The sequence below is a fragment of the Tenrec ecaudatus genome, chromosome 11 (genome assembly GCF_050624435.1).
Source record: "Tenrec ecaudatus isolate mTenEca1 chromosome 11, mTenEca1.hap1, whole genome shotgun sequence".
Lineage (NCBI taxonomy): Eukaryota > Metazoa > Chordata > Mammalia > Afrosoricida > Tenrecidae > Tenrec > Tenrec ecaudatus.
Genome location: NC_134540.1, coordinates 122,618,840 through 122,645,149, shown reverse-complemented (window position 1 = coordinate 122,645,149; position 26,310 = coordinate 122,618,840).

The following is a 26,310-nucleotide window of genomic DNA, read 5'->3' as shown; positions in this document are numbered from 1 at the left end:
CCCTAAGCTTAAGGGCTCGGTTACTCCAGTCCTGGGGCACCCTAAGCCTAAGGGCTGCTGGCCCCATGCCTGTGGATCTCAAAGCCTAAGGGCTAGGGCGGCGTAGGCCTGGCGCGCCCTAAGCCGAAGTGCTGGGGCATCCCACGCCTGGGGCTCCCTAAGCCGACGGGCGGGGGCGTCCCAGGCCATGGGTTCCCTAAGCCTAAGGGCTGGCGCGCCCCAGGCCTTGGGCACCCTAAGCCGATGGGCTGGGGCGTCCCAGGCCAAGGGCTCCCTAAGCCTAAGGGCTGTGGCGCCCAGGGCCTGGGGCTCCCTAAGACTAAGGGCTGGGGCGCATCAGGCCTGGGGCTCCCAAAGCCTAAGGGTGGGGCGTCGCAGCCCTTGGGATCCCTAAGCCTAAGGGCTTGGGCGCCCCAGGTCTTGGGCTCCCAAAGCCTAAGGGCTGGGGCGCCCTAGGACTGGTGCGCCCTAGCCTAAGTGCTTGGGCGTCCCAGGCCATGGGTTCCCTAAGCCTAAGAGCTGGGGCGCCCCATGCCTGGGGCTCCCTAAGCCTAAGGGCTGGGAAGCCCCAGGCCTGGGGTTCCCAAAGCCTAAGGGCTGGGGCGCCCCAGGTCTTGGGCTCCCAAAGCCTAAGGGCTGGGGCGCCCCAGGCCAGGGGCTCCCAAACCTAAGTCCTGGGGCGCCCCAGGCGTGGGGCTCCCAAAGCCTAAGGGCTGTGGCGCCCCAGGCCAGGGGCTCCCTAACCTAAGGGCTGGGGCGTACCATGCCTGGGGCTCCCAAAGCCTAAGGGCTGGGGAGCCCCAGGCCTGGTCTCCCTAACCTAAGGACTGGGGCGTACCATGCCTGTGGCTCCCAAATCTTAAGTTCTGGGGCGCCCCAGGACTGGGGCTCTCTAAGCCGAAGGGCTGGGGCGTCCCAAGCCATGGGTTCCCTAAGCCTAAGGGCTGGGGAGCCCCAGGCCTGGGGCTCCCTAAGCCAAAGGGCTGGGGCGTCCCAGGCCATGGGCTCCCTAAGCTAAGGGCTGTGGCGCCCAGGGCCTGGGGCTCCCTAAGCCTAAGTGCTGGGGCGCATCAGGCCTGGGGCTCCCAAAGCCTAAGGGCAGGGGCGTCGCAGCCCTTGGGCTCCCTAAGCCTAAGGGCTGGGGCGCCCCAGGTCTGGGGCTCCCAAAGCCTAAGGGCTGGGGCGCCCCAGGCCTGGGGCTCCCTAAGCCTAAGGGCTGGAGCGCCCCAGGCCTGGGGCTCCCTAAGCCTTAGGGATGGAGCGCCCCAGGTCTGGGGATCCCAAAGCCTAAGAATTGGGGCACCCCACGCCTTGGGCTGTCAAAGCCTAAGGGCTGGGGCGCCCTAGGACTGGCGCGCCCTAGCCGAAGTGCTTGGGCGTCCCAGGCCATGGGTTCCTTAAGCCTAAGGGCTGGGGCGCCCCATGCCTGTGGCTCCCTAAACCTAAGGGCTGGGGCGCCCCAAGCCAGGGACTCCCTAAGCCTAAGTGCTGGGGCGCCCCTGGCCTGGGGCTCCCAAAACCTAAGGGCTGGGGCGCCCCAGGCCTTGGGCTCCCAAAGCCTAAGGGCTGGGGCGCCCCGGCCTGGAGATCCCTAAGCCTTAGGGTTGGAGCGCCCCAAGCCTGGGGCTCCCAAAGCCTAAAGGCTGGGGCACCCTAGGCCTGGCGCGCCCTTGCCGAAGGGCTGGGGCGTCCCAGGCCATGGGCTCCCTAAGCCTAAGGGCTGGGGCGCCCCAGGCCTGGGGCTCCCTAAGCCTATTGGCTGGAGCGCCCCAGGCCTGGGGAACCCAAAGCCTAAGGGCTGGGGTGCCCCAGGCCTGGGGCTCCCAAAGCCTAAAGCTGGACCGCCCCATGAGGGGCTCCCTAAGCCGAAGGGCTGGGGCGCCCCAGGCCAGGGGCTCCCAAACCTAAGTCCTGGGGCGCCCCAGGACTGGGTCTCCCAAAGCCTAAGGGCTGTGGCGCCCCAGGCCAGGGGCTCCCTAAGCCTAAGGGCTGGGGCGTACCATGCCTGGGGCTCCCAAAGCCTAAGGGCTGGGGCGCCTCAGACCTGGGGCTCCCAAAGCCTAAGGGCTGGGAAGCCCCAGGCCTGGGGCTCGCTAACCTAAGGGTTGGGGCGTACCATGCCTGTGGCTCCCAAATCCTAAGGTCTGGGGCACCCCAGGACTGGGGCTCCCTATGCCGAGGGCTGGGGCGTCCCAAGCCATGGGTTCCCTAAACCTAAGGGCTGGGGAGCCCCAGGCCTGGGGCTCCCTAAGCCAAAGGGTTGGGGCGTCCCAGGCCATGGGCTCCCTAAGCCTAAGGGCTGTGGCGCCCAGGGCCTGGGGCTCCCTAAGCCTAAGGGCTGGGGCGCATCAGGCCTGGGGCTCCCAAAGCCTAAAGGCAGGGGCGTCGCAGCCCTAGGGCTCCCTAAGCCTAAGGGCAGGGCGCCCCAGGTCTGGGGCTCCCTAAGCCGAGGGCTGGGGCGTCCCAAGCCATGGGTTCCCTAAGTCTAAGGGCTGGGGTGTCCCAGGCCTGGGGCACCCTATCCCTAAGGGCTGGGGCGCCCCAGGCCTGGGGCTCTCAAAGCCTAAGTGCTTGGGCGCCCTAGGCCATGGGCTCCCTAAGCTTAAGGGCTGGGGCGCCCCAGACGTGGGGCACCCTAAGCCGACGGGTGGGGGCGCCCCAGGCCTGGGGCTCCCAAAGCCTAAGGGCTGGGGCGCCCAAGGCCTGGCGTGCCCTAAGCCGAAGGGCTGGGGCGTCCCAGGACATGGGCTCCGTAAGCCTAAGGGCTGGTGCGCCCAATGCCTGGAGCTCCCTAACCCTAAGGGTTGGAGCGCCCCAACCTGGGGCTCACAAAGCCTAAGGGCTTGGGCGCCCTAGGCCTGGCGCGCCAGAGCCGATGGGCGGGGGCGTCCCAGGCATGGGGCTCCCTAAGCCGATGGGCGGTGGCGTCCCAGGCCTGGGGCTCCCTAAGCCTAAGGGCTGTGGCGCCCCAGGCCTGGGGCTCCCTAAACCTAAGGGCTGGAGTGCCCCAGGCCTTGGGCTCCCTAAGCTTAAGGGCTGGGGCACCCCAGACATTGGGCACTCTAAGCCTAAGGGCTGGGACGCCCCAGGCCTGAGGCTCCCTAAGCCTATTGGCTCGAGCGCCCCAGGCCTGGGGCACCCAAAGCCTAAGGGCTGGGTCGCCCCAGGCCTTGGGCTCCCAAAGCCTAAGGGCTGGGGTGCCCCAGGCCAGGGGCTCCCTAAGCCTAAGGGCTGGGGCGTAACATGCCTGGGGCTCCAAAAGCCTAAGGGCTGGGGCGCCTCAGGCTTGGGGCTCCCAAAGCCTAAGGGCTGGGGAACCCCAGGCCTGGGGCTCCCTAAACTAAGGGCTGGCGCGTACCATGCCTGTGGCTCCCAAATCCTAAGGTCTGGGGCGCCCCAGGACTGGGGCTCCCTAAGCCGAAGGGCTGGGGCGTCCCAAGCCATGGGTTCCCTAAGCCAAAGGGCTGAGGAGCCCCAGGCCTGGGACTCCCTAAGCCAAAGGGTTTAGGCGTCCCAGGCCATGGGCTCCCTAAGCCTAAGGGCTGTGGCGCCCAGGGCCTGGGGCTCCATAAGCCTAATGGCTGGTGCGCATCTGGACTGGGGCTCCCAAAGCCTAAAGGCAGGGGCGTCGCAGCCCTTGTGCTCCCTAAGCCTTAGGGCTGGGGCGCCCCAGGTCTGGGGCTCCCAAAGCCTAAGTGCTGGGGCGCCCCTGGCCTGGGGCTCCCTAAGCCTAATGGCTGAAGCGCCCCAGGCCTGGGGCTTCCAAAGCCTAAGGGCTCGGGCACCCCAGGCCTGGGGCTCCCTAAGCGTAAGGGCTGAAGCGCCCCAGGCCTGGGGCTCCCAAAGCCTAAGGGCTGGGGCGCCCCAGGCCTGGGGCACCCTATGCCTAAGGGCTGGGGCGCCCAAGGCCTGGGGCTCCCAAAGCCTACGTGTGGGGCGCTCAAGGCCTGGGGCTCCCTAAGCCTAAGGGCTGGAGCGCCCCAGGCCTTGGGCTCCCAAAGCCTAAGGGTTAGGGCGCCCAAAGCCTTGGGCTCCCAAAGCCTAAGTGCTTGGGCGCCCTAGGCCATGGGCTCCCTAAGCTTCAGGGCTGGGGCGCCCCAGACGTGGGGCACCCTAAGCCGACGGGCGAGGGCGCCCCAGGCCTGGGGCACCCAAAGCCTAAGGGCTGGGGCGCCCAAGGCCTGGCGCGCCCTAAGCCGAAGGGCTGGGGCGACCCAGGACATGGGCTCCCTAAGCCTAAGGGCTGGTGCGCCCCATGCCTGGAGCTCCCTAAGCCTAAGTGCTGGACCGCCCCAACCTGGGGCTCACAAAGCCTAAGGGCTTGGGCGCCCTAGGCCTGGCGCGCCCTAAGCCGATGGGCGGGGGCGCCCCAGGCCTGGGGCTCCCTAAGCCTAAGGGCTGGAGTGCCCCAGGCCTTGGGCTCCCTAAGCTTAAGGGCTCGGTTACTCCAGTCCTGGGGTACCCTAAGCCTAAGGGCTGCTGGCCCCATGCCTGTGGATCTCAAAGCCTAAGGGCTAGGGCGGCGTAGGCCTGGCGCGCCCTAAGCCGAAGTGCTGGGGCATCCCACGCCTGGGGCTCCCTAAGCCGACGGGCGGGGGCGTCCCAGGCCATGGGTTCCCTAAGCCTAAGGGCTGGCGCGCCCCAGGCCTTGGGCACCCTAAGCCGATGGGCTGGGGCGTCCCAGGCCAAGGGCTCCCTAAGCCTAAGGGCTGTGGCGCCCAGGGCCTGGGGCTCCCTAAGACTAAGGGCTGGGGCGCATCAGGCCTGGGGCTCCCAAAGCCTAAGGGTGGGGCGTCGCAGCCCTTGGGATCCCTAAGCCTAAGGGCTTGGGCGCCCCAGGTCTTGGGCTCCCAAAGCCTAAGGGCTGGGGCGCCCCAGGCCTGGGTCTCCCTAAGCCTAAGGGCTGGAGTGCCCCAGGCCTGGGGCTCCCAAAGCCTAAGGGCTGGGGCGCCCCAGGCTGGGGCACCCTATGCCTAAGGGCTGGGGCGCCCCAGGCCTGGGGCTCCCTAAGCCTAAGGGCTGGGGCACCACACGCCTTGGGCTCCCAAAACCTAAGGGCTGGGGCGCCCCAGGCCTTGGGCTCCCAAAGCCTAAGGGCTGGGGTGCCCCAGGCCTGTGGCTCCCAAAGCCTAAGGCTGGGGTGCCCCATGAGGGGCTCCCTAAGCCGAATGGTTGGGGCGTCCCAAGCCATGGGTTCCCTAAGCCTAAGGGCTGGCGCGCCCCAGGCCTGGGGCTCCCTAAGCCGATGGGCTGGGGCGTCCCAGGCCATGGGCTCCCTAAGCCTAAGGGCTGTGGCGCCCAGGGCCTGGGGCTCCCTAAGACTAAGGGCTGGGGCGCATCAGGCCTGGGGCTCCCAAAGCCTAACGGTGGGGCGTCGCAGCCCTTGGGCTCCCTAAGCCTAAGGGCTGGGGCGCCCCAGGTCTGGGGCTCCCAAAGCTTAAGGGCTGGAATGCCCCAGGCCTGGGGCTCCCAAAGCCTAAGGGCTGGGGCGCCCCAGGCTGGGGCACCCTATGCCTAAGGGCTGGGGCGCCCCAGGCCTGGGGCTCCCTAAACCTTAGGGCTGGAGCGCCCCAGGTCTGGGGCTCCCAAAGCCTAAGGGCTGGGGCCCCCCACGCCTTGGGCTCCCAAAGCCTAAGGGCTGGGGCGCCCCAGGCCTTGGGCTCCCAAAGCCTAAGGGCTGGGGTGCCCCAGGCCTGGGGCTACCATAGCCTAAGGCTGGGGCGCCCCATGAGCGGCTCCCTAAGCCGAAGGGCTGGGGCGCCCCAGGCCAGGGGCTCCCAAACCTAAGTCCTGGGGCGCTCCAGGCCTGGGGCTCCCAAACCCTAAGGGCTGTGGCTCCCCAGGCCAGGGGCTCCCTAAGCCTAAGGTCTGGGGCGTACCATGCCTGGGGCTCCCAAAGCCTAAGGGCTGGGGCGCCCCAGGCCAGGGGCACCCTATGCCTAATGGCTGGGGCGCCCCAGGCCTGGGGCTCCCTAAGCCTTAGGGCTGGAGCGCCCCAGGTCTGGGAATCCCAAAGCCTAAGAATTGGGGCACCCCACGCCTTGGGCTCCCAAAGCCTAAGGGCTGGGGCGCCCTAGGACTGGTGCGCCCTAGCCTAAGTGCTTGGGCGTCCCAGGCCATGGGTTCCCTAAGCCTAAGAGCTGGGGCGCCCCATGCCTGGGGCTCCCTAAGCCTAAGGGCTGGGAAGCCCCAGGCCTGGGGTTCCCAAAGCCTAAGGGCTGGGGCGCCCCAGGTCTTGGGCTCCCAAAGCCTAAGGGCTGGGGCGCCCCAGGCCAGGGGCTCCCAAACCTAAGTCCTGGGGCGCCCCAGGCGTGGGGCTCCCAAAGCCTAAGGGCTGTGGCGCCCCAGGCCAGGGGCTCCCTAAGCATAAGGGCTGGGGCGTACCATGCCTGGGGCTCCCAAAGCCTAAGGGCTGGGGCGCCTCAGGCCTGGGGCTCCCAAAGCCTAAGGGCTGGGGAGCCCCAGGCCTGGTCTCCCTAACCTAAGGACTGGGGCGTACCATGCCTGTGGCTCCCAAATCTTAAGTTCTGGGGCGCCCCAGGACTGGGGCTCTCTAAGCCGAAGGGCTGGGGCGTCCCAAGCCATGGGTTCCCTAAGCCTAAGGGCTGGGGAGCCCCAGGCCTGGGGCTCCCTAAGCCAAAGGGCTGGGGCGTCCCAGGCCATGGGCTCCCTAAGCTAAGGGCTGTGGCGCCCAGGGCCTGGGGCTCCCTAAGCCTAAGTGCTGGGGCGCATCAGGCCTGGGGCTCCCAAAGCCTAAGGGCAGGGGCGTCGCAGCCCTTGGGCTCCCTAAGCCTAAGGGCTGGGGCGCCCCAGGTCTGGGGCTCCCAAAGCCTAAGGGCTGGGGCGCCCCAGGCCTGGGGCTCCCTAAGCCTAAGGGCTGGAGCGCCCCAGGCCTGGGGCTCCCTAAGCCTTAGGGATGGAGCGCCCCAGGTCTGGGGATCCCAAAGCCTAAGAATTGGGGCACCCCACGCCTTGGGCTGTCAAAGCCTAAGGGCTGGGGCGCCCTAGGACTGGCGCGCCCTAGCCGAAGTGCTTGGGCGTCCCAGGCCATGGGTTCCTTAAGCCTAAGGGCTGGGGCGCCCCATGCCTGTGGCTCCCTAAACCTAAGGGCTGGGGCGCCCCAAGCCAGGGACTCCCTAAGCCTAAGTGCTGGGGCGCCCCTGGCCTGGGGCTCCCAAAACCTAAGGGCTGGGGCGCCCCAGGCCTTGGGCTCCCAAAGCCTAAGGGCTGGGGCGCCCCGGCCTGGAGATCCCTAAGCCTTAGGGTTGGAGCGCCCCAAGCCTGGGGCTCCCAAAGCCTAAAGGCTGGGGCACCCTAGGCCTGGCGCGCCCTTGCCGAAGGGCTGGGGCGTCCCAGGCCATGGGCTCCCTAAGCCTAAGGGCTGGGGCGCCCCATGCCTGGGGCTCACTAAGCCTAAGGGCTGGGACGCCCCAGGCTTGGGGCTCCCTAAGCCTATTGGCTGGAGCGCCCCAGGCCTGGGGAACCCAAAGCCTAAGGGCTGGGGTGCCCCAGGCCTGGGGCTCCCAAAGCCTAAAGCTGGACCGCCCCATGAGGGGCTCCCTAAGCCGAAGGGCTGGGGCGCCCCAGGCCAGGGGCTCCCAAACCTAAGTCCTGGGGCGCCCCAGGCCTGGGTCTCCCAAAGCCTAAGGACTGTGGCGCCCCAGGCCAGGGGCTCCCTAAGCCTAAGGGCTGGGGCGTACCATGCCTGGGGCTCCCAAAGCCTAAGGGCTGGGGCGCCTCAGACCTGGGGCTCCCAAAGCCTAAGGGCTGGGAAGCCCCAGGCCTGGGGCTCGCTAACCTAAGGGTTGGGGCGTACCATGCCTGTGGCTCCCAAATCCTAAGGTCTGGGGCACCCCAGGACTGGGGCTCCCTATGCCGAGGGCTGGGGCGTCCCAAGCCATGGGTTCCCTAAACCTAAGGGCTGGGGAGCCCCAGGCCTGGGGCTCCCTAAGCCAAAGGGCTGGGGCGTCCCAGGCCATGGGCTCCCTAAGCCTAAGGGCTGTGGCGCCCAGGGCCTGGGGCTCCCTAAGCCTAAGGGCTGGGGCGCATCAGGCCTGGGGCTCCCAAAGCCTAAAGGCAGGGGCGTCGCAGCCCTAGGGCTCCCTAAGCCTAAGGGCAGGGCGCCCCAGGTCTGGGGCTCCCTAAGCCGAGGGCTGGGGCGTCCCAAGCCATGGGTTCCCTAAGTCTAAGGGCTGGGGTGTCCCAGGCCTGTGGCACCCTATCCCTAAGGGCTGGGGCCCCCCAGGCCTGGGGCTCTCAAAGCCTAAGTGCTTGGGCGCCCTAGGCCATGGGCTCCCTAAGCTTAAGGGCTGGGGCGCCCCAGACGTGGGGCACCCTAAGCCGACGGGTGGGGGCGCCCCAGGCCTGGGGCTCCCAAAGCCTAAGGGCTGGGGCGCCCAAGGCCTGGCGTGCCCTAAGCCGAAGGGCTGGGGCGTCCCAGGACATGGGCTCCGTAAGCCTAAGGGCTGGTGCGCCCAATGCCTGGAGCTCCCTAACCCTAAGGGCTGGAGCGCCCCAACCTGGGGCTCACAAAGCCTAAGGGCTTGGGCGCCCTAGGCCTGGCGCGCCAGAGCCGATGAGCGGGGGCGTCCCAGGCATGGGGCTCCCTAAGCCGATGGGCGGTGGCGTCCCAGGCCTGGGGCTCCCTAAGCCTAAGGGCTGTGGCGCCCCAGGCCTGGGGCTCCCTAAACCTAAGGGCTGGAGTGCCCAGGCCTTGGGCTCCCTAAGCTTAAGGGCTGGGGCACCCCAGACATTGGGCACTCTAAGCCTAAGGGCTGCGGGCCCCATGCCTGTGGATCTCAAAGCCTAAGGGCTAGGGCGGCCTAGGCCTGGCGCGCCCTAAGCCGAAGTGCTGGGGCATCCCACGCCTGGGGCTCCCTAAGCCGACGGGCGGGGGCGTCCCAGGCCTGGGGCTCCCTAATCCTAAGGGCTGTGGCGCCCCAGGCCAGAAGCTCCCAAAGCCGAAGTGCTGGGGTGCCCCAGGCCAGGGGCTCCGAAAGCCTAAGGGCTGGGGCGTACCATGCCTGGGGCTCCCAACGCCCAAGAGCTGGGGCGCCCCAGGCCTGAGGCTCCCAAAGCCGAAGGGCTGGGGGCCACAGCCCTCAGGCTCCCAAGCCTAAAGGCTGTGGCGCCCCAGGCCTGGGGCTCCCTAAGCCTAAGGACTGGGGGGCTTCAGGCCTGGGGCTCCCTAAGCCGAAAGGCTGGGGAGTCGCAAGCCTTGGGCTCCCTAAGCCTAAGGGCTGGGGCACCCCAGGCCTGGGGCTCCCTAAGCCGAAAGGCTGGGGCGACCTACGCCTGGCACGCCCTAGCCGAAGGGCTAGGACGTCCCAGGCCATGGGCTCCTTAAGCCAAAAGGCTGGGGCGCCCCATGCCTGGGGCTCCCTATGCCGAAGGGCTGTGTCCCCCCTGGCCTGGGGCTCCCTAATACTAAGGGTTGGGCGCCCCATGCCTGGGACTACCAAAGCTTAAGGGCTGGGGCGTCCCAGGCCATGGGCTCCCTAAGCCTAAGGGCAGGGATGCCCCAGGCTTGGGGCTCCCTAAGCCGAAAGGCTGGGGCTTCCCAGGCCATGGTCTCCCCAATCCTAAGTGCTGTGGCGCCACAGGCCTGGGGCTCCCTAAGTCTAAGGGCTGGAGCGCCCCAGGCCTTGGGCTCCCAAAGCCTAATGGCTGGGGCACCCCAGGCCTGGGGCTACCAAAGCCTAAGGGCTGGGGCGTCCCTGGCCATGGGCTCCCTAAGCTTAAGGGCTGGGGCGCTCCAGACCTGGGGCCCCCTAAGCCTAAGGGCTGCGCGCCCCATGCCTGGGGGTCCCAAAGCCTAAGGGCTGGGGCGTCGCAGCCCTTGGGCTCCCTAAGCCTAAGGGCTGGGGCACCCCAGGTTTGGGGCTCCCAAAGCCTAAGGGCTGGGGCGCCCCAGGCCTGGGGCTCCCTAAGCCTAAGGTTTGGAGCGCCCCAGGCCTGGGGCTCCCAAACCTAAGGGCTGGGGCGCCCCAGGCCTGGGGTTCCCTAAGCCTAAGGGCTGGGAAACCCTAGGCCTGGGGCTCCCTAAGCCGAAGGGCTGGGAAACCCTAGGTCTGGGGCGCCCAAAGCCAAAGGGCTGTGGCGCCCCAGGCCTGGGGCTCCCTAAGCCTAAGGACTGAGGGGCTTCAGACCTGGGGCTCCGTAAGCCGAAGGGCTGGGGAGTCGCAAGACTTGAGCTCCCTAAGCCTAAGGGCTGGGGCGCCCCAGGCCCTGGGCTCCCAAAATCAAAAGGCTGGGGCGCACCAGGCCTGGGGCCCCGAAAGCCTAAGGGCTGGGGTGCCCCAGGCCTGGAGTTCCCAAAGCCTAAGGGCTGGGGCGCCACAGGCCTGGGGCTCCCTAAACCTAAGGGCTGGGGCGCCCCATGCCTGGGGCTACCTAAGACTAAGGACTAGGCGTCCCAACCTGGGGCTTCCTAAGCCTATGGTATGGGGCACCCCGACCTGGGGCTCCCAAAATCTAAGGGCTGGTTCGCCCCAGCCTGGGGCTCCCTAATCTGAAAGGCTGGGGCGCCCTAGGCCTGGGGCCCCCAAACCCCAAGGGCTGTGGTGCCAAAGTCCTGGGGCTTCCTAAGCCTAAGGCTGGGTCCCCCAGGCCTCGGGTTCCCAAAGTCTAAGGGCAGGGGCGCCCCGGCCTGGGGCTCGCAAACCTAAGGGCTGGGGCGCCCCAGGCCAGGGATCCCAAAGCCTAAGGGCTGGGGCGCCCCGGTCTGGGGCTCCCATAGCCTAAGGCTGGGGCGCCCCAGGCCAGGGGCTCCCTAAGCCTAAGAGCTGGGGCCCCCCAGGCCTTGGGCACCCAAAGCCTAAGGGCTGGGGTGCCCTAGGCTTGGCGCGCCCTAAGCCGAAGGGCTGGGGCGTCCCAGGCCATGGGCTCCCTAAGCCTAAGGGCTGGTGCGCCCCAGGACTGGGGCTCCCTAAGCCGAAGTGCTGGGTCCCCTCAGGGCTGGGGTTCCCTAAGCCTAAGGGCTGGGGCATCCCAGGCCTGGGGCTACCAAAGCCTAAGGTCTGGGGCACCCCAGCCCTTGGGCTCTCAAAGCCTAAGGGCTGGGGAGCCCTAGGCCCTGCGCGCCCTTGCCGAAGGGCTGGGGCGTCCCAGGCCATGGGCTCCCTAAGCCAAAAGGCTGGGGCGCCCCATGCCTGGGGCTACCAAAGCCTAAGGGCTTGGCGTCCCAGACCATGGGTTCCCTAAACCTAATTCTGGTGCGCCCCAGGCCTTGGGCTCCCTAAGCCTAAGGGCTGGGGCGCCCCAGGTCTGGGGCTCCCAAAGCCTAAGGGCTGGGGCGCCCTGGCCTGGACTCCCAAAGCCTAAGGCTGGGACGCCCCATGCCAGGGGCTCCCTAGCCGAAGGGGTGGGACGCCACAGACCAGGGGCTCCCAAAGCCTAAGGGCTGGGGCGCCCCAGGCCTTGGGTTCCCAAAGCCTAAGGGCTGGGGCGCCCCAGGCTTGGGACTCCCAAAATCAAAAGGCTGGGGCGCCCCAGGCCTGGGGCCCCCAAAGCCTAAGGGCTGGGGTGCCCCAGGCCTGGAGTTCCCAAAGCCTAAGGGCTGGGGCGCCACAGGCCTGGGGCTCCCTAAACCTAAGGGTTGGGGCGCCCCATGCCTGGGGCTACCTAAGACTAAGGACTAGGCGTCCCAAGCCTTGGGCTTCCTAAGCCTATGGGCTGGGGCGCCCCGACTTGGGGCTCCCAAAATCTAAGGGCTGGTTCGCCCCAGCCTGGGGCTCCCTAATCTGAAAGGCTGGGGCGCCCTAGGCCTGGGGCCCCCAAAACCCAAGGGCTGTGTTGCCAAAGTCCTGGGGCTTCCTAAGCCTAAGGGCTGGGTCCCCCAGGCCTCGGGCTCACAAAGTCTAAGGGCAGGGGCGCCCCGGCCTGGGGCTCGCAAACCTAAGGGCTGGGGCGCCCCAGGCCAGGGATCCCAAAGCCTAAGGGCTGGGGCGCCCCTGTCTGGGGCTCTCATAGCCTAAGGCTGGGGCGCCCCGGTCTGGGGCTCCCATAGCCTAAGGCTGGGGCGCCCCAGGCCAGGGGCTCCCTAAGCCTAAGAGCTGGGGCCCCCCCGGCCTGGGCCTCCCAAAGCCTAAGGGCTGGGGCGCCCCAGGGCTGGTGCTCCCAAAGCCTAAGGGCTGGAGTGCCCCAGGCCTTGGGCACCCAAAGCCTAAGGGCTGGGGTGCCCTAGGCCTGGCGCGCCCTAAGCCAAAGGGCTGGGGCGTCCCAGGCCATGGGCTCCCTAAGCCTAAGGGCTAGTGCGTCCCAGGACTGGGGCTCCCTAAGCCGAAGTGCTGGGTCCCCTCAGGGCTGGGGCTCCCTAAGCCTAAGGGCTGGGGTATCCCAGGCCTGGGGCTACCAAAGCCTAAGGGCTGGGGCGCCCTGGACTGGTACTCCCAAAGCCTAAGGCTGGGACGCCCCATGCCAGGGGCTCCCTAAGCCGAAGGGCTGGGACGCCACAGACCAGGGGCTCCCAAAGCCTAAGGGCTGGGGCGCCCCAGGCTTGGGACTCCCAAAATCAAAAGGCTGGGGCACCCCAGGCCTTGGGCCCCCAAAGCCTAAGGGCTGGGGTGCCCCAGGCCTGGAGTTCCCAAAGCCTAAGGGCTGGGGCGCCACAGGCCTGGGGCTCCCTTAACCTAAGGGCTGGGGCGCCCCATGCCTGGGGCTACCTAAGACTAAGGACTAGGCGTCCCAAGCCTGGGGCTTCCTAAGCCTATGGGCTGGGGCGCCCCGACCTGGGGCTCCAAAAATCTAAGGGCTGGTTCGCCCCAGCCTGGGGCTCCCTAATGTGAAAGGCTGGGGCGCCCTAGGCCTGGGGCCCCCAAACCCCAAGGGCTGTGGTGCCAAAGTCCTGGGGCTTCCTAAGCCTAAGGGCTGGGTCCCCCAGGCCTCGGGCTCACAAAGTCTAAGGGCAGGGGCGCCCCGGCCTGGGGCTCGCAAACCTAAGGGCTGGGGCGCCCCAGGCCAGGGATCCCAAAGCCTAAGGGCTGGGGCGCCCCGGTCTGGGGCTCTCATACCTAAGGCTGGGGCGCTCCAGGCCAGGGGCTCCCTAAGCCTAAGGGCTGGTGCTCCCCAGGACTGGGGCTCCCTAAGCCGAAGTGCTGGGTCCCCTCAGGGCTGGGGCTCCCTAAGCCTAAGGGCAGGGGCATCCCGGGCCTGGGGCTACCAAAGCCTAAGGGCTGGGGCGCCCCAGGCCTGGGGCTCCCTAAACCTAAGGGCTGGGATGCCCCAGGCATGGGCTCGCTAAGCCTAAGGGCTGTGGCGCCCCAGGCCTGGGGCTTCCTAGCCTAAGGGCTGGGGCGCATCAGGCCTGGGGCTCCCAAAGCCTAAGGGCAGGGGCGTCACAGTCCTTGGGCTCCCTAAGTCTAAGGGCTTGAGAGCCCTAGGCCTGGGGCTCCCAAAGCCTAAGAGCTGGGTCTCCCCATGCCTGGGGCACCCTAAGCCTAAGGGCTGGGCGCCCCAGGCCTGAGGGTCCCAAGCCTAAGGGCTGGGGTGCCCTAGGCATGGCGCGCCCTAAGCCGAAGGGCTGGGGCGTCCCAGGCCTGGGGCTCCCTAAACCTAAGGGCTGGAGCGCCCCATACCTGGTGCTCCCAAAGCCGAAGAGCTGGGTCTCCCCATGCCTGGGGCACCCTAAGCCTAAGGGCTGGGCGCCCCAGGCCTGAGGGACCCAAAGCCTAAGGGCTGGGGTGCCCTAGGCATGGCGCGCCCTAAGCCGAAGGGCTGGGGCGTCCCAGGCCATGGGCTCCCTAAGCCTAAGGGCTGGTGCGCCCCAGGCCTGGGGCTCCCTAAGCCGAAGTGCTGGGTCCCCTCAGGCCTGGGGCTGCCTAAGCCTAAGGGCTGGGGCACGCCAGTCCTGGGGCTACCAAAACCTAAGAGCTGGGGCGCCCCAGGCCTGGGGCTCCATAAACTTAAGGGTTGGGGCGCCCCAAACCAGGGATCCCAAAGCCTAAGGGCTGGGGCGCACCGGTCTGGGGCTCCCATAGCCTAAGGCTGGGGCGCCCCAGGCCAGGGGCTCCCTAAGCCTAAGAGCTGGGGCGCCCCCGGACTGGGCCTCCCAAAGCCTAAGGGTTGGGGCGCCCTAGGCCTGGGGCTCCCTAAGCCTAAGGGTTTGGGCACCCCAGCCTGGGGCTCCAAAATCTTAAGGGCTGGTGCGCCCCAGGTCTGGGGCTCCCTAAACCTAAGGGCTGGAGCGCCCCAGGCCTGGTGCTCCCAAAGCCTAAGGGCTGGAGTGCCCCAGGCCTTGGACACCCAAAGCCTAAGGTCTGGGGTGCCCTAGGCCTGGCGCGCCCTAAGCCGAAGGGCTGGGGCGTCCCAGGACATGGGCTCCCTAAGCCTAAGGGCTGGTGCGCCCCAGGCCTGGGGCTCCCTAAGCCGAAGTGCTGGGAACCCTCAGGCCTGGGGCTCCCTAAGCCTAAGGGCTGCGACGCACCAGGCATGGGCTCGCTAAGCCTAAGGGCTGTGGCGTCCCAGGCCTGGGGCTCCCTAAGCCTAAGGGTGGGGCCCATCAGGCCTGGGGCTCCCAAAGCCTAAGAGCTGGGTCTCCCCAAGCCTGGGGCACCCTAAGCCGAAGGGCTGGGCGCCCCAGGCCTGACGCGCCCTATGCCGATGGGCGGGCGCGTCCCAGGCCTGGGGCTCCCTAAGCCGACGGGCGGGGGCGTCCCAGGCCTGCTGCTCCCTAAGCCTAAGGGTTGGAGCGCCCCAGGCCTTGGGCTGCCAAAGCCTAAGGGCTGGGGAACCCCAGACCTGGGGCACCCTAAGCCTAAGGGCTGCGCGCCCCATGCCTGTGGATCCCAAAGCCTAAGGGCTAGGGCGGCCTAGGCCTGGCGCGCCATAAGCCGACGGTCGTGGGCGTCCCAGGCCTGGTGCTCCCTAAGCCGATGGGCGGAGGCGTCCCAGGCCTGGGGCTCCCTAAGCCTTTGGCCTGTGGCGCCCCAGGCCAGAAGCTCACAAAGCCGATGGGCTGGGGGCCCCAGACATGGGGCTCCCAAAGCCTAAGGGTTGGGGCGTACCATGCCTGGGGCTCCCAACGCCTAAGAGCTGGGTCGCCCCAGGCCTGGGGCTCCCAAAGCCGAAGGGCTTGGGGGCCACAGGCCTCGGGTTCCCAAGCCTAAAGGCTGGAGCGCCCCAGGCCTTGGGCTCCCAAAGCCTAAGGGTTGCAGCGCCCAAAGCCTTGGGCTCCCAAAGCCTAAGTGCTTGGGCGCCCTAGGCCATGGGCTCCCTAAGCTTTAGGGCTGGGGCGCCCCAGACGTAGGGCACCCTAAGCCGACGGGCGGGGGCGCCCCAGGCCTGGGGCTCCCAAAGCCTAAGGGCTGGGGCGCCCAAGGCCTGGCACGCCCTAAGCCGAAGGGCTGGGGCGTCCCAAGCCATGGGCTCCCTAAGCCTAAGGGCTGGTGCGCCCCATGCCTGGAGCTCCCTAAGCCTAAGGGCTGGAGCGCCCCAACCTGGGGCTCACAAAGCCTAAAGGTTTGGGCGCCCTAGGCCTGGCGCGCCCTAAGCCGATGGGCGGGGGCGTCCCAGGCATGGGGCTCCCTAAGCGGACAGGCGGGGGCGTCCCAGGCCTGGGGCTCCCTAAGCCTAAGGGCTGTGGCGCCCCAGGCTTGGGGCTCCCTAAGCCTAAGGGCTGGTGCGCCCCATGCCTGGAGCTCCCTAAGCCTAAGGGCTGGAGCGCCCCAACCTGGGGCTCACAAAGCCTAAAGGTTTGGGCGCCCTAGGCCTGGCGCGCCCTAAGCCGATGGGCGGGGGCGTCCCAGGCATGGGGCTCCCTAAGCGGACAGGCGGGGGCGTCCCAGGCCTGGGGCTCCCTAAGCCTAAGGGCTGTGGCGCCCCAGGCTTGGGGCTCCCTAAGCCTAAGGGCTGGAGTGCCCCAGGCCTTGGGCTCCCTAAGCTTAAGGGCGGGGGCACCCCAGACCTGGGGCACCCTAAGCCTAAGGGCTGCGGGCCCCATGCCTGTGGATCTCAAAGCCTAAGGGCTAGGGCGGCCTAGGCCTGGCGCGCCCTAAGCCGAAGTGCTGGGGCATCCCACAACTGGGGCTCCCTAAGCCGACGGGCGGGGGCGTCCCAGGCCTGGGGCTCTCTAAGCCTAAGGGCTGTGGCGCCCCAGGCCAGAAGCTCCCAAAGCCGAAGTGCTGGGGTGCCCCAGGCCAGGGGCTCCGAAAGCCTAAGGGCTGGGGCGTACAATGCCTGGGGCTCCCAACGCCCAAGAGCTGGGGCGCCCCAGGCCTGGGGCTCCCAAAGTCGAAGGGCTGGGGGCCACAGCCCTCGGGCTCCCAAGCCTAAAGGCTGTGGCCCCCCAGGCCTGGGGCTCCCTAAGCCTAAGGACTGGGGGGCTTCAGGCCTGGGGCTCCCAAAGCCGAAGGGCTGGGGGCCACAGCCCTCGGGCTCCCAAGCCTAAAGGCTGTGTACCCCCTGGCCTGGGGCTCCCTAATACAAAGGGCTGAGGCGCCCCATGCCTGGGACTACCAAAGCTTAAGGGCTGGGGCGCCCCAGGCCTGGGGCTCCCTAAGCCGAAGGGCTGGGGCGTCCCAGGCCATGGGCTCCCTAGGCCTAAGGGCAGGGATGCGCCAGGCTTGGGGCTCCCTAAGCCGAAGGGCTGGGGCGTCCCACGCCATGGTCTCCCTAAGCCTAAGGGCTGTGGCGCCACAGGCCTGGGGCTCCCTAAGTCTAAGGGCTGTAGCGCCCCAGGCCTTGGGCTCCCAAAGCCTAATGGCTGGGGCATCCCAGGCCTGGGGCTACCAAAGCCTAAGGGCTTGGGCGTCCCTGGCCATGGGCTCCCTAAGCTTAAGGGCTGGAGCGCTCCAGACCTGGGGCCCCCTAAGCCTAAGGGCTGCGCGCCCCATGCCTGGGGGTCCCAAAGCCTAAGGGCTGGGGCGTCGCAGCCCTTGGGCTCCCTAAGCCTAAGGGCTGGGGCACCCCAGGTTTGGGGCTCCCAAAGCCTAAAGGCTGGGGCGCCCCAGGCCTGGGGCTCCCTAAGCCTAAGGGCTGGAGCGCCCCAGGCCTGGGGCTCCCAAACCTAAGGGCTGGGGCGCCCAAGGCCTGGGGCACCCTAAGCCTAAGGGCTGGGGCGCCCCAGGCCTGGGGCTCCCAAAGCCTAAGGGCTGGGGCGCCCAAGGCCTGGCGCGCCCTAACCCGAAGGGCTGGGGCGTCCCAGGCCATGGGCTCCCTAAGCCTAAGGGCTGGTGCGCCCCAGGCCTGGGGCTCCCTAAGCCTAAGGGCTGGAGCGCCCCAGGCCTGGGGCTCCCAAAGCCTAAGGGCTTGGGCGCCCTAGGCCTGGCGCGCCCTATGCCGATGGACGGGGGCGTCCCAGGCCTGGGGCTCCCTAAGCCGACGGGCGGGGGCGTCCCAGGCCTGGGGCTCCCTAAGCCTAAGGGCTGTGGCGCCCCAGGCCTGGGGCTCCCTAAGCCTAAGGGCTGGAGCGCCCCAGGCCTTGGGCTCCCAAAGCCAAAGGGCTGGGGAACCCCAGACCTGGGGCACCCTAAGCCTAAGGGCTGCGCGCCCCATGCCTGTGGATTCCAAAGCCTAAGGGCTAGGGCGGCCTAGGACTGGCGCGCCATAAGCCGACACGCGTGGGCGTCCCAGGCCTGGGGCTCCCTAAGCCGATGGGCGGAGGCGTCCCAGGCCTGGGGCTCCCTAAGCCTAAGGGCTGTGGCGCCCCAGGCCAGAAGCTCCCAAAGCCGAAGGGCTGGGGTGCCCCAGACATGGGGCTCCCAAAGCCTAAGGGTTGGGGCGTACCATGCCTGGGGCTCCCAACGCCTAAGAGCTGGGGCGCCCCAGGCCTGGGGCTCCCAAAGCCGAAGGGCTGGGGGGCCAAAGGCCTCGGGCTCCCAAGCCTAAAGGCTGTGGCGCCCCAGGCCTGGAGCTCCCAAAGCCTAAGGGGCGGGGCGCCCCAGGCCTGGGCCTCCAAATGCAAAGGACTGGTGCACCACAGGCCTGGAGCTGACAAAGCCTAAGGGCATTCGCGCCCAAGACCAGGGGCTCCCAAAGCCTAAGTGTTGGGGCGCCCCAGGCCTGGGGCTCCCAAATTCTAAGGGCTTGGGCACCCAGGCCTGGGGCTCCCAAAGCCTAAGGGCTGGGACGCCCCAGGCAATGGGCTCCCTAAGCCTAAGGGCTGGGGCGCCCCAGGCCTGGGCCTCCTTAAGCCTAAGGGCTGGAGCGCCCCAGGCCTGGGGCTCCCGAAGCCTAAGGGCTGGGGCGCCCCAGGCCTGGGGCTCCCTAAGCCTAAGGGCTGGTACTCCCCAGACCTAGCGCGCCCTAAGCCGAAGACTGGGTCCTCCCAGGCCTGGGGGTCGTTAAGATTAAGGGCTGGGGCGCCCCAGGCCTGGGGCTACCAAGGCTAATAGCTGGGGCGCACCAAGCCTTGGGCTCCCAAAGCCTAAGGGCTGGGGCGCCCCAGGCCATGGGCTCCGTAAGCCTAATGGCTGGGGCGCCCCAGGCCTTGGGCTCCCAAAGCCTAAGAGTAGTGGCGCCGCAGGCCTGGGCCTCCTTAAGTCTAAGGGCTGCAGCGCCCCAGACCTGGGGCTCCCCAAGCCTAAGGGCTGGGGCGCCCCAGGTCTGGGGCTCCCAAATCCTAAGGGCTCGGGAGCCCTAGGCCTGGCGCGCCGTAACCGAAAGGCTGGGGCATCCCAGGCCTGGGGCTCCCTAAGCCTAAGGGCTGGGACGCCCCAGGCCTGGGGCTCCCTAAGCTGAAGACTGGGTCCCCCCAGGTCTGGGACTCCCTTAGCCTAAGGGCTGGGGCGCCCCAGGCCTGGGGCTACCAAAGCCTAAGAGCTGGGGCGCACCAAGCCTGGGTCTCCCAAAGCCGAAGGGCTGTGGCGCCCCAGGCCATGGGCTCCCTAAGCCTAATTTCTGGTGCGTCCCCGGCCTGGGGCTCCCTAAGCCTAAGGGCTGGGGCGTCCCAGCCCTGGGGCTCCCTAAGCCGAAGGGCTGGGACGCAGCAGGCCTGGCGCTCCCAAAGCCGAAGGGCTGGGGGGCCCCAGGCCTGGGGCTCCCTAAGCCGAAGGGCTGACGCCCTCTAGGCCTGGTGCACCCAAAGCCTAAGGGCTGTGGCGCCCCAGGCCTGGGGCTCCCTAAGCCTACGGGCTGGGGCTTCGCAGCCCTTGGAATTCCCTAAGCCTAAGGGCCGGGGCGCCCTAGGCCTGGGCCTCCCTAAACATAAAGGCTGGAGCACCTCAGGCCTGGGGCTCCCAAAGCCTAAGGGCTGGGGCGCCCCAGGCCTTCGGTTCCCAAAGCCTAAGGGCTGGGGCACCCCAGGCCTGGGGCTCCCAGAGCGTAAGGGCTGGGGCGCCCCAGGCCTGGGGCTCCTAAAGCCTAAGGGCTGGGGAGCTCCAGGCCTGGGCCTCCAAATGCTAAGGACTGGTGTGCCACAGGCCTGGAGCTCCCAAAGCCTAAGGGCATTCGCGCCCCAGGCCTGGGGCTCCCAAATTCTAAGGGCTCTGGCGCCCCGGCCTGGGGCTCCCAAAGCCTAAGGGCTGGGGCGCCCCAGGACAGGGATTCCTAAACCTAAGGGCTGGTGCGCCCCAGGCCTGGGGCTCCCTAAGCCGAAGCGCTGTGACCCCCTAGGCCTGGGGCGCCAATAGCCTAAGGGCTGTGGAGCCCCAGGCCTGGGGCTCCCAAAGCCTAAGGATTGGGGCGTCGCAAGCCTTGGGCTCCCCAAGCCTAAGAGCTGGGGCGCCCGCGGCCTGGGCCTCCCAAAGCCTAAGGGCTGGTAGCCCCAGACCTGGGGCTCCCTAAGCCTAAGGGCTGGAGTGACCCAGGCCTGGGGCTCCCAAAGCCTAAGGGCTGGGGCGCCCCAGGCCATGGGCTCCCTAAGCCTAAGGGCTGGTGCGCCCCAGGCCTGGGGCTCCCTAAGCCTAAGGGCTGGAGCGCCCCAGGCCTGGGGCTCCCAAAGCCTAAGGGCTGGGGCGCCCAAGGCCTGGCACGCCCTAAGCCGAAGGGCTGGGGCGTCCCAAGCCATGGGCTCCCTAAGCCTAAGGGCTGGTGCGCCCCATGCCTGGAGCTCCCTAAGCCTAAGGGCTGGAGCGCCCCAACCTGGGGCTCACAAAGCCTAAAGGTTTGGGCGCCCTAGGCCGGGCGCGCCCTAAGCCGATGGGCGGGGGCGTCCCAGGCATGGGGCTCCCTAAGCGGACAGGCGGGGGCGTCCCAGGCCTGGGGCTCCCTAAGCCTAAGGGCTGTGGCGCCCCAGGCTTGGGGCTCCCTAAGCCTAAGGGCTGGAGTGCCCCAGGCCTTGGGCTCCCTAAGCTTAAGGGCTCGGGCACCCCAGACCTGGGGCACCCTAAGCCTAAGGGCTGCGGGCCCCATGCCTGTGGATCTCAAAGCCTAAGGGCTTGGGCGGCCTAGGCCTGGCGCGCCCTAAGCCGAAGTGCTGGGGCATCCCACAACTGGGGCTCCCTAAGCCGACGGGCGGGGGCGTCCCAGGCCTGGGGCTCTCTAAGCCTAAGGGCTGTGGCGCCCCAGGCTTGGGGCTCCCTAAGCCTAAGGGCTGGAGTGCCCCAGGCCTTGAGCTCCCTAAACTTAAGGGCTGGGGCACCCCAGACCTGGGGCACCCTAAGCCTAAGGGCTGCGGGCCCCATGCCTGTGGATCTCAAAGCCTAAGGGCTAGGGCGGCCTAGGCCTGGCGCGCCCTACGCCGAAGTGCTGGGGCATCCCACAACTGGGGCTCCCTAAGCCGACGGGCGGGGGCGTCCCAGGCCTGGGGCTCTCTAAGCCTAAGGGCTGTGGCGCCCCAGGCCAGAAGCTCCCAAAGCCGAAGTGCTGGGGTGCCCCAGGCCAGGGGCTCCGAAAGCCTAAGGGCTGGGGCGTACAATGCCTGGGGCTCCCAACGCCCAAGAGCTGGGGCGCCCCAGGCCTGGGGCTCCCAAAGTCGAAGGGCTGGGGGCCACAGCCCTCGGGCTCCCAAGCCTAAAGGCTGTGGCCCCCCAGGCCTGGGGCTCCCTAAGCCTAAGGACTGGGGGGCTTCAGGCCTGGGGCTCCCAAAGCCGAAGGGCTGGGGGCCACAGCCCTCGGGCTCCCAAGCCTAAAGGCTGTGTACCCCCTGGCCTGGGGCTCCCTAATACAAAGGGCTGAGGCGCCCCATGCCTGGGACTACCAAAGCTTAAGGGCTGGGGCGCCCCAGGCCTGGGGCTCCCTAAGCCGAAGGGCTGGGGCGTCCCAGGCCATGGGCTCCCTAGGCCTAAGGGCAGGGATGCGCCAGGCTTGGGGCTCCCTAAGCCGAAGGGCTGGGGCGTCCCACGCCATGGTCTCCCTAAGCCTAAGGGCTGTGGCGCCACAGGCCTGGGGCTCCCTAAGTCTAAGGGCTGTAGCGCCCCAGGCCTTGGGCTCCCAAAGCCTAATGGCTGGGGCATCCCAGGCCTGGGGCTACCAAAGCCTAAGGGCTTGGGCGTCCCTGGCCATGGGCTCCCTAAGCTTAAGGGCTGGAGCGCTCCAGACCTGGGGCCCCCTAAGCCTAAGGGCTGCGCGCCCCATGCCTGGGGGTCCCAAAGCCTAAGGGCTGGGGCGTCGCAGCCCTTGGGCTCCCTAAGCCTAAGGGCTGGGGCACCCCAGGTTTGGGGCTCCCAAAGCCTAAAGGCTGGGGCGCCCCAGGCCTGGGGCTCCCTAAGCCTAAGGGCTGGAGCGCCCCAGGCCTGGGGCTCCCAAACCTAAGGGCTGGGGCGCCCCAGGCCTGGGGCACCCTAAGCCTAAGGGCTGGGGCGCCCCAGGCCTGGGGCTACCAAAGCCTAAGGGCTGGGGCGCCCAAGGCCTGGCGCGCCCTAACCCGAAGGGCTGGGGCGTCCCAGGCCATGGGCTCCCTAAGCCTAAGGGCTGGTGCGCCCCAGGCCTGGGGCTCCCTAAGCCTAAGGGCTGGAGCGCCCCAGGCCTGGGGCTCCCAAAGCCTAAGGGCTTGGGCGCCCTAGGCCTGGCGCGCCCTATGCCGATGGACGGGGGCGTCCCAGGCCTGGGGCTCCCTAAGCCGACGGGCGGGGGCGTCCCAGGCCTGGGGCTCCCTAAGCCTAAGGGCTGTGGCGCCCCAGGCCTGGGGCTCCCTAAGCCTAAGGGCTGGAGCGCCCCAGGCCTTGGGCTCCCAAAGCCAAAGGGCTGGGGAACCCCAGACCTGGGGCACCCTAAGCCTAAGGGCTGCGCGCCCCATGCCTGTGGATTCCAAAGCCTAAGGGCTAGGGCGGCCTAGGACTGGCGCGCCATAAGCCGACACGCGTGGGCGTCCCAGGCCTGGGGCTCCCTAAGCCGATGGGCGGAGGCGTCCCAGGCCTGGGGCTCCCTAAGCCTAAGGGCTGTGGCGCCCCAGGCCAGAAGCTCCCAAAGCCGAAGGGCTGGGGTGCCCCAGACATGGGGCTCCCAAAGCCTAAGGGTTGGGGCGTACCATGCCTGGGGCTCCCAACGCCTAAGAGCTGGGGCGCCCCAGGCCTGGGGCTCCCAAAGCCGAAGGGCTGGGGGGCCAAAGGCCTCGGGCTCCCAAGCCTAAAGGCTGTGGCGCCCCAGGCCTGGAGCTCCCAAAGCCTAAGGGGCGGGGCGCCCCAGGCCTGGGCCTCCAAATGCAAAGGACTGGTGCACCACAGGCCTGGAGCTGACAAAGCCTAAGGGCATTCGCGCCCAAGACCAGGGGCTCCCAAAGCCTAAGTGTTGGGGCGCCCCAGGCCTGGGGCTCCCAAATTCTAAGGGCTTGGGCACCCAGGCCTGGGGCTCCCAAAGCCTAAGGGCTGGGACGCCCCAGGCAATGGGCTCCCTAAGCCTAAGGGCTGGGGCGCCCCAGGCCTGGGCCTCCTTAAGCCTAAGGGCTGGAGCGCCCCAGGCCTGGGGCTCCCGAAGCCTAAGGGCTGGGGCGCCCCAGGCCTGGGGCTCCCTAAGCCTAAGGGCTGGTACTCCCCAGACCTAGCGCGCCCTAAGCCGAAGACTGGGTCCTCCCAGGCCTGGGGGTCGTTAAGATTAAGGGCTGGGGCGCCCCAGGCCAGGGGCTACCAAGGCTAATAGCTGGGGCGCACCAAGCCTTGGGCTCCCAAAGCCTAAGGGCTTGGGCGCCCCAGGCCATGGGCTCCGTAAGCCTAATGGCTGGGGCGCCCCAGGCCTTGGGCTCCCAAAGCCTAAGAGTAGTGGCGCCGCAGGCCTGGGCCTCCTTAAGTCTAAGGGCTGCAGCGCCCCAGACCTGGGGCTCCCCAAGCCTAAGGGCTGGGGCGCCCCAGGTCTGGGGCTCCCAAATCCTAAGGGCTCGGGAGCCCTAGGCCTGGCGCGCCGTAACCGAAAGGCTGGGGCATCCCAGGCCTGGGGCTCCCTAAGCCTAAGGGCTGGGACGCCCCAGGCCTGGGGCTCCCTAAGCTGAAGACTGGGTCCCCCCAGGTCTGGGACTCCCTTAGCCTAAGGGCTGGGGCGCCCCAGGCCTGGGGCTACCAAAGCCTAAGAGCTGGGGCGCACCAAGCCTGGGTCTCCCAAAGCCGAAGGGCTGTGGCGCCCCAGGCCATGGGCTCCCTAAGCCTAATTTCTGGTGCGTCCCAGGCCTGGGGCTCCCTAAGCCTAAGGGCTGGGGCGTCCCAGCCCTGGGGCTCCCTAAGCCGAAGGGCTGGGACGCAGCAGGCCTGGCGCTCCCAAAGCCGAAGGGCTGGGGGGCCCCAGGCCTGGGGCTCCCTAAGCCGAAGGGCTGACGCCCTCTAGGCCTGGTGCACCCAAAGCCTAAGGGCTGTGGCGCCCCAGGCCTGGGGCTCCCTAAGCCTACGGGCTGGGGCTTCGCAGCCCTTGGGATCCCTAAGCCTAAGGGCCGGGGCGCCCTAGGCCTGGGCCTCCCTAAACATAAAGGCTGGAGCGCCTCAGGCCTGGGGCTCCCAAAGCCTAAGGGCTGGGGCGCCCCAGGCCTTCGGTTCCCAAAGCCTAAGGGCTGGGGCACCCCAGGCCTGGGGCTCCCAGAGCCTAAGGGCTGGGGCGCCCCAGGCTTGGGGCTCCTAAAGCCTAAGGGCTGGGGAGCTCCAGGCCTGGGCCTCCAAATGCTAAGGACTGGTGTGCCACAGGCCTGGAGCTCCCAAAGCCTAAGGGCATTCGCGCCCCAGGCCTGGGGCTCCCAAATTCTAAGGGCTCTGGCGCCCCGGCCTGGGGCTCCCAAAGCCTAAGGGCTGGGGCGCCCCAGGACAGGGATTCCTAAACCTAAGGGCTGGTGCGCCCCAGGCCTGTGGCTCCCTAAGCCGAAGCGCTGTGACCCCCTAGGCCTGGGGCGCCAATAGCCTAAGGGCTGTGGAGCCCCAGGCCTGGGGCTCCCAAAGCCTAAGGATTGGGGCGTCGCAAGCCTTGGGCTCCCCAAGCCTAAGAGCTGGGGCGCCCGCGGCCTGGGCCTCCCAAAGCCTAAGGGCTGGTAGCCCCAGACCTGGGGCTCCCTAAGCCTAAGGGCTGGAGTGACCCAGGCCTGGGGCTCCCAAAGCCTAAGGGCTGGGGCGCCCCAGGCCATGGGCTCCCTAAGCCTAAGGGCTGAGGCGCCACAGGCCTGGGGCTCCCTAAGCCTAAGGGTTGGGACGCCCCAGGCCTGGGGCCCCCTAAGCCAAAGGGCTGGGGCCCCCTAGGCCTGTTGCGCCGCCCAAATTCTAAGGGCTGTGGCGCCCTTAGGCCTGGGGCTCCCTAAGCCTAAGGGCTGGGCCTTCGCAGCCCTTGGGCTCCCTAAGCCTAAGGGCTGGGGAGCCCCAGGCCTGCGGCTCCCAAAGCCTAAGGTTTGGGGCGCCCCAGGCCTGGGCCTCCCTAAGCCTAAAGGCTGGAGCGCCTCAGGCCTGGGACTCCCAAAGCCTAAGGGCTGGGACGCCCCAGGCCTTCAGCTCCCAAAGCCTAAGGGCTGGGGCGCCCCAGGCCTGGGGCTCCCAAAGTCGAAGGGCTGGGGGCCACAGCCCTCGGGCTCCCAAGCCTAAAGGCTGTGGCCCCCCAGGCCTGGGGCTCCCTAAGCCTAAGGACTGGGGGGCTTCAGGCCTGGGGCTCCCAAAGCCGAAGGGCTGGGGGCCACAGCCCTCGGGCTCCCAAGCCTAAAGGCTGTGTACCCCCTGGCCTGGGGCTCCCTAATACAAAGGGCTGAGGCGCCCCATGCCTGGGACTACCAAAGCTTAAGGGCTGGGGCGCCCCAGGCCTGGGGCTCCCTAAGCCGAAGGGCTGGGGCGTCCCAGGCCATGGGCTCCCTAGGCCTAAGGGCAGGGATGCGCCAGGCTTGGGGCTCCCTAAGCCGAAGGGCTGGGGCGTCCCACGCCATGGTCTCCCTAAGCCTAAGGGCTGTGGCGCCACAGGCCTGGGGCTCCCTAAGTCTAAGGGCTGTAGCGCCCCAGGCCTTGGGCTCCCAAAGCCTAATGGCTGGGGCATCCCAGGCCTGGGGCTACCAAAGCCTAAGGGCTTGGGCGTCCCTGGCCATGGGCTCCCTAAGCTTAAGGGCTGGAGCGCTCCAGACCTGGGGCCCCCTAAGCCTAAGGGCTGCGCGCCCCATGCCTGGGGGTCCCAAAGCCTAAGGGCTGGGGCGTCGCAGCCCTTGGGCTCCCTAAGCCTAAGGGCTGGGGCACCCCAGGTTTGGGGCTCCCAAAGCCTAAAGGCTGGGGCGCCCCAGGCCTGGGGCTCCCTAAGCCTAAGGGCTGGAGCGCCCCAGGCCTGGGGCTCCCAAACCTAAGGGCTGGGGCGCCCAAGGCCTGGGGCACCCTAAGCCTAAGGGCTGGGGCGCCCCAGGCCTGGGGCTACCAAAGCCTAAGGGCTGGGGCGCCCAAGGCCTGGCGCGCCCTAACCCGAAGGGCTGGGGCGTCCCAGGCCATGGGCTCCCTAAGCCTAAGGGCTGGTGCGCCCCAGGCCTGGGGCTCCCTAAGCCTAAGGGCTGGAGCGCCCCAGGCCTGGGGCTCCCAAAGCCTAAGGGCTTGGGCGCCCTAGGCCTGGCGCGCCCTATGCCGATGGACGGGGGCGTCCCAGGCCTGGGGCTCCCTAAGCCGACGGGCGGGGGCGTCCCAGGCCTGGGGCTCCCTAAGCCTAAGGGCTGTGGCGCCCCAGGCCTGGGGCTCCCTAAGCCTAAGGGCTGGAGCGCCCCAGGCCTTGGGCTCCCAAAGCCAAAGGGCTGGGGAACCCCAGACCTGGGGCACCCTAAGCCTAAGGGCTGCGCGCCCCATGCCTGTGGATTCCAAAGCCTAAGGGCTAGGGCGGCCTAGGACTGGCGCGCCATAAGCCGACACGCGTGGGCGTCCCAGGCCTGGGGCTCCCTAAGCCGATGGGCGGAGGCGTCCCAGGCCTGGGGCTCCCTAAGCCTAAGGGCTGTGGCGCCCCAGGCCAGAAGCTCCCAAAGCCGAAGGGCTGGGGTGCCCCAGACATGGGGCTCCCAAAGCCTAAGGGTTGGGGCGTACCATG